The 6458-nt window shown below is 37.8% G+C and overlaps 1 long non-coding RNA gene across 1 annotated transcript; it reads right to left on the bottom strand.

The window, feature by feature from the left end:
* Nucleotides 1-4714: 4714 nt before the first annotated feature.
* Nucleotides 4715-5817, bottom strand: LOC141598181 (uncharacterized). The gene is made up of 3 exons (XR_012523302.1): nt 5716-5817; nt 5537-5577; nt 4715-4834 (listed from the first exon to the last, which is right to left on the bottom strand). It is a non-coding gene; the product is annotated as an uncharacterized LOC141598181 (long non-coding RNA).
* Between the last annotated feature and the right edge of the window lie 641 nt (nt 5818-6458).

Below are 6458 nucleotides of genomic sequence, written 5' to 3' on the forward strand. Positions count from 1 at the left end.
AGTTGCATCATGTCATGTAGTTGCATGGTTAGAAAATTTTGTGAAAATGCCTATTTGGGAAGCTTGACAAGTGTATATAAGGCTCCTGTAGATAATTTTTCTCCTTGAGACTTTGTTTGCTAGAATACCCTCAAGACACCCTAGGATGTGTCATACTAGTATCTTTTGACCCATGGACTAAGGCCTAGTCAAGAGTACCTTGTGGTGTGATAACTCCTTGGCTACCGTTTATTCCAAGGTGACCTTTGAAACCATGAAACCATTCTTACACTTCTATCATCATATTTTGTTAACAAAAAGGGAATGGGCACAAAAATCTCCAAATTGAGTTCAAGTACCAAAATGAAAGTCAAAAAGTTTGCACAAATTGCATCAAGAAAAAGAGGAGTACAAAAATAAACTCCTATGCTTCAATAAAAGCACCCTCGTTACACATTGGGGTGACTTTGACAAATGTTCAAAAATGCAAAATTGAAAAAAAAATTTCAAGTATCAAAATGCCAAACATAAAATAAATGGCAAGAAATGTTCCCAAAAGTCAAATACCACAAGAAATTAGGGGCGAAAAACAAATCAAAAAGCAAACTACCAATGTAAAACTCAAAAACATCTTGATCCCTTTTATCCATTGATCTTATTTGTTGCATGGTGGAGAGGGGACGACCCTTCTTCTTGTCTAGGAAAGAGGGGGAATTCTACGATCCTACAATGTTTTTAACACCATATGGAGTCTACTCTTAACAAAAGCATTTAGCAATTGAGCATAAAAGTACCCTAGTTTGACACAACTTGGAGGTGATTTGTTGATATCCTCTTAGACTTAGTAGCTTAGAGAAATGATATCTATGATGGAGCGTGTACCTTTAAATTGCTTCCCTTGTAGATGATTTCCACCACTTAGATGAGGAAAGTGCCTATTCTTTTGTAGATGCATCCATTACTTGTTTTGTGTGCTTAATGCTTGGATGTATCGCCATTTTGGCAAGCCCCACCTTGCCTTGCAAGAAGGCATCTTACCTCATAGATGTCTTGTTGTGAGTTGAAGGGGCGGAATGGGACCCGCTAATTGTCTCACATCGGTTATATTATTAGAATAGTTTAAATAAAGGTCTAGTTCTAGTCATCTCTTTACTCGAGACGAGTAAAGGTTCGGTTTAGGGATGTTTGATGTGACTCTTAATTGCACACATTTAGTCCCTTAATTCAACCTATTTTGCATACTAATATAGCATTTGATGGCCATTTTATCCATCAATTCCTTCCTATTTTGCTTTCCTAGTGCATTTTGTATGTCTTATAGGAAAGGAGATAATGAGGCAGAATTCCCGTCCCCCGCACATATTTGGAAGCTTGTTGATAATCTTGGATGGATTAGTATGAAGAGGAGGCAAGAACAATGATCAATGAAGCAAGAATAAAGAGTATACGTCGATCATAGGCTTCTAAAGCAAGAGGTGGAAAATTGTACCACGATCCGTGCGTCTTAAGCACAAGACGGGCGGATTACCCTGTCCAGATCCGAGCGGCCCGAGCACGAGACAAGCGGACCCGGGACCTTTGATTTGAGCGTCCCCCTAGCAAGACGAGCGGATCCCTTGGCAGTTTCAACCGTGCTTCAAGCTGATACGAGCGGATCGTGTTAGGAGTAGCAGTCCAAAATGCGCATCTCCCTCGGGACTTGCAACCCCCTATTTAGAACTTAGCATTGTTATTTACTAATTCACCCTTGCTTAACCTAATCATGTACTACTATATATACTCCATTTGTAATAATTAAAGAGGAGGTTTCGATAATAGAAAATCCTCTAAGAATAGATTAGGAGTAGATTAGAATAGAAAACTCTCAACCATTCTATTTTAGCAGGGATTTCACTGAACATAAACGTCTTGCCAGGGGAATTAAGAAGGGGTTATCTAACTCAAGTAGTTTGCCTGACTGATATTGCCAAGTAAATAAATAAGTAAAAAGTAAGGACACAAAGATTTTATACGTGGAAAAACCCTGGTAATAAGGGAAAAAACCACGGGCACCAAGCCAGGAGAGATTGTTACTATTATTTTGAGTAGCGTTACAGAGTATTTATATATCAGGCGTGACAGGTTAAGGATATTGCTTAATTATATTTTGAATACAAGAATGAGAGTGATAGTACGAGTATGCAAGTGTGTGTCTTCTATTATTGTCTTCTCTTCTATTTATAATAGCCTCAGGAGCGGTTTTTCCAAGCTTGTTTAGGGTTTCCTGGTAAATAGGACTCGTGCCCTATTTACCTGGAAGTAGTTGATTGACTTCTTCAGCATTTCAGCCGTTACTCTTGACCCTTTCTTCTATTTTCTTCTTTTGAATAAGTCTTCCTTGTTTATAAGGGCTTTACTTATATGGCCTGATCGTGCTTTCCCTGTCACCTGTCCATCTTTGATGGTGTTACCCTTATGCCTGACATGGTTTTCTTTCCGGCCAGGCCTAGTGTAATACTACGGTTTTATGAGCCTCTGGGTACTCTATTGAGTGGGCCTTACTCTGTCAAGTACGGGTGTTTTGGTTTTTAAAACAGTGTTCTGTTTGTAGGGTACTCGATCGAGTTGGTACTCGATTGAGTAGGGGGCACTCGATCGAGTACGTTAGTTGCTCGATCGAGTGGCTCGGTTTACGGGTAATGTTTTGTCGGGTTTTATTAATAATGCAAATAGGTATATATAACTTTCCATCATCATCATTAAACACTTTTATTAATCTTAATCACTTCAAAAGAGATTTCAAACTACGTTCTTCGCATCTTTCGCATTATTGACAAATCCCGGAGCTTGAGAGGTCGGAATTCATCATCCTTTACATTCTTGTGATCCTTGCGTCGAGGGTAAGATCTACGTACTGATTTTATAGTATTTTATTAAGTTTGTTTAAACCCTAATTTGGGGGATTGGGGGTTTTTGTTAGTTTTGTGATTGTTAGTAATTATGTGATCATATGTTAGGAGGAGGATTCGTAGAGGAGGCCTTTTGATAACAGTTGTTGAGACCGTCTGATTGTATTACATTCCAGGTAGGGTTTCCCTACTTAGTATTAGTCACATGATGTGTTGGTTGTGCTTTGTGATTATTGAGTTTTATCGTACGAGTATTGTGACAGTTGTTGGGTTTGATTGCTGATTAGTAGTTGTGATTGATTGTATCTGTCGGTGTTCTTCGGGGTGCGTCCCTGGCTGAGTGGAGTCACTTGCGGGAGTGGCTTCACGCCCATGATTCGCGTTCTGTGGAACCCGCCACAGAAGGGATGTGCACATTAATGGATTTGTGTTTATCGCTCGACGGAGATGAGTGGGGCTTAGGTGGGAACGGCAGTGCGGTCCCCATCGGCGGCGAGGAGTAACTGTTGCGATGGGTACTCTGGCAGGGCTACACACTTTAGTGTGTAGTCAGTATTGTGGAGTTGGTGATGGAGTTCGGAGTATATTTGTGACGATTGAGCTGTGTTGTGTGTTGTTTTGTTGAGTTATATAAATTGTGTGATTAGTACTGACCCCGTTTAATTGTTTTAAAAACTGTGGTGATCCATTTGGGGATGGTGAGCAGTTGTTGAGCAAGTATGAGTCGAGATACATGGGATAGATGGGATGTGTCACTAATGGAAAAAACCCCTACTGTGTCAGTTGTAGAGGACATTTTGCGTCGGTTTTCGACTGACGTATATCGAGGGGTCGTATTTGTTATGCGTTAGTTGTGGAACTGACGCAAAAAGTTGCCATTTGTGTCAGTTGTGTTTTAAAAACCGACGCACAAAGTTACCATTTGCGTCAGTTGTATCAATATAATAGACGCATTAGATTGTTATAACTGACGCAAATAGTTGTTATTTGCGCCAGTTCTTCAAATAACTGATGCATTTGCTTTATTTTTTTGCGTCAGTTCTATCAGAAACTGATGCAATTGATATTTTGCTTTAGCACCAATTTATTACCATTTGCGTTATTTGTTATCACGATGAAATTGATGCAATTAATGTTTTCTTTTTATATACAAAAATTCGCTACCGAATTTTCGGCAACACCTCCCCGTAAAACTGCCAATTTGAATACAAAAACTTCAAAACCTGCAACAAGAAATCCAATAAACCACCAATACATCACATGTAAAGCAACATTATATTTCATTCAACCCAACAACGTTACAAATACAATCCAATGTATACAAAATCTCACAAACGTCTTATTTACTAAACTAATCTATATACTAAATGTTCTCTAAAACATCTACTAGCCAAATTTATATCGTTGATTGACATTGTTGAAAAATGAATGTGTGGACGTGATGTATTATGAAGATCAAGAATATAAAACCCTTGTTCACACACACCTCTTCAATGGACCGGGGATTGTTAGAAGCTAAAGTCCACATCTCTTCCAATGTAGTATCAGTGCTTGCTTTGTGTAAACGAACATAATGTGTCAACCCCCACGCTTTATAAGTGTACCACTCCATCTGCAAAATGTCCTATTTTTCAGTATCTCATCTTCTGCCTCTACCTCTTTCAATTCCTTTTCCCATATTCAAACTCAATCGTTCAATGGTTCTTCCTGGCCTGAAAGTTAACTCTCGCCATAAGCATTGTACTTGAAGAAAATGGCTCAATTACAAGAGACTTCTAGGCAAAGTATTTTAAACAATGATGTGCATATACTGAGAAGAGAGTATATTGCCATACCTTCCCCGCCCCATCTATGGAGATTGAGTTTGAGTAGGGTGTTACACAACAGAAGCTGAAAGAAGTGGGGTCAGAAAATACTATAGAAGATAAGTTATCATCCCCGACCAAGGTAGCGCAAGTGGTTCCATACTGCACAACAAATACAATATATCAGAAAGAACTATGTGCAGGAAAAAGAAAAGTACAAATGCATTTATTTAATTAAAAGACAAAAATAACATCAGACGACCTCCTAATGCAAAATCAATCGATGCAAACCAAAAACTAACTATTACTGTCTTAAAAAAAATAAACTACTACTAAGATAGAGTACAACAATGTATTTTCAGAGATTACAAACATCCCATGTGTGCTATAAATATGTCAACGCGACTTCCATCATAAATCCTAATTTTGGAGATTTTAAATTAAATCGGCGATTCAATCAAACTGTAATTTAATTTTGATTTGGTCAAAATTTGGGCTGACTCAACTACTTAAGGAAAATCAGAAAACACCACCAAACAATTTTCAAACTTTATGATAATTAAAGACATTAGAAGAGGAGCTAAGAGGACCTATAGAGAGGTAATAACCAGACTTTTAAAGCAACAAATAATAATCGAAGTATTAAAAACAGATCAGCAGAAACTTCATCTACAGTTACACGAGAATTGTAGCATCTTGACAATAGATTCTGTTCTACAAAGGTTAAATTAAATTCCTCATTTTATTACTGAAACCACAGAACATAGAACGAAGGCTAACTTTATAAGGAACATTTCAGTTAAAGCCCAATTACATCTACCTAAAAATGTTCGGAGAATCATTTACGAATGTTTAGAAGCCAACCTGACAGCGCCTCATAGTAGTAAATCCTTCACCTTATACTCCTGTATCAATTATACTCATCGCCATCAAATTCTTAATTTTAAGAATACAATTGATAAGTAAGCTGGGAACGAACAATAAGAAAATGCTACAATAACCAAATAAAAGAAGAAAAAACCAGGAAGGAGATGGTGAGATACCTTGCTGAAAAGCTCGACAGGAGGATTTTAGTGATTTCTCTTTGTTGTTTGAAACTCGAACAACTGAACAAAAAGAAAAAGAGAGTTTATACCAGTACAGAATGGATAAACACACTCACACTAAGAATTAACATATCTTTGCTTGGAGTGTGTCAAGTTTGAATTAAGATTGGCATAAAATGGCCTCATCGGTGGCTAATGGCTAGTTAGCAACCCGTCAGCCGTGGATCCTAATGAAGGTTTACAAATTTAACTGCAGTTCAGTGGCGTCTATTAATACTTCACAATTCATAATATAAGTAGCTCAAATGTTTGCGTGAATTATTTGGTAACACTCCATATTACAGTATGCTTGAAATCCAATGATATGAATCTTTAGCTTCATTGCCAATAACTCCTCGATAATTTTGCTAACCAAAAAAAGCCACCTTAAGTCAAACCTATTAAAAACTGCTTCTACTTCTGTACTTTATTGTACAATATTCTCACCCATGTTTCAGCAAGTTAGCATCTATTATAATCAATGTTACTCTGACGCTCCACTTTGGTCGTGTGTCACGTGTCAGATACTTGAAGTGTCCAACACGACACGACACATCACTTCATTTTAAACCAAAATCGTGAAAACTTTACGAAAAATAACCGTATCAGACACTTTGAGTCTACGATACTAAGACGTGTCCTTCAACTGAAACCGAGCCGAACTGTCAAAGTAACATAGATTATATTCTTCAATTCAGTCA

This window comes from Silene latifolia, chromosome 9 (assembly GCF_048544455.1).
Source record: "Silene latifolia isolate original U9 population chromosome 9, ASM4854445v1, whole genome shotgun sequence".
NCBI classification, from domain to species: Eukaryota; Viridiplantae; Streptophyta; class Magnoliopsida; order Caryophyllales; family Caryophyllaceae; genus Silene; species Silene latifolia.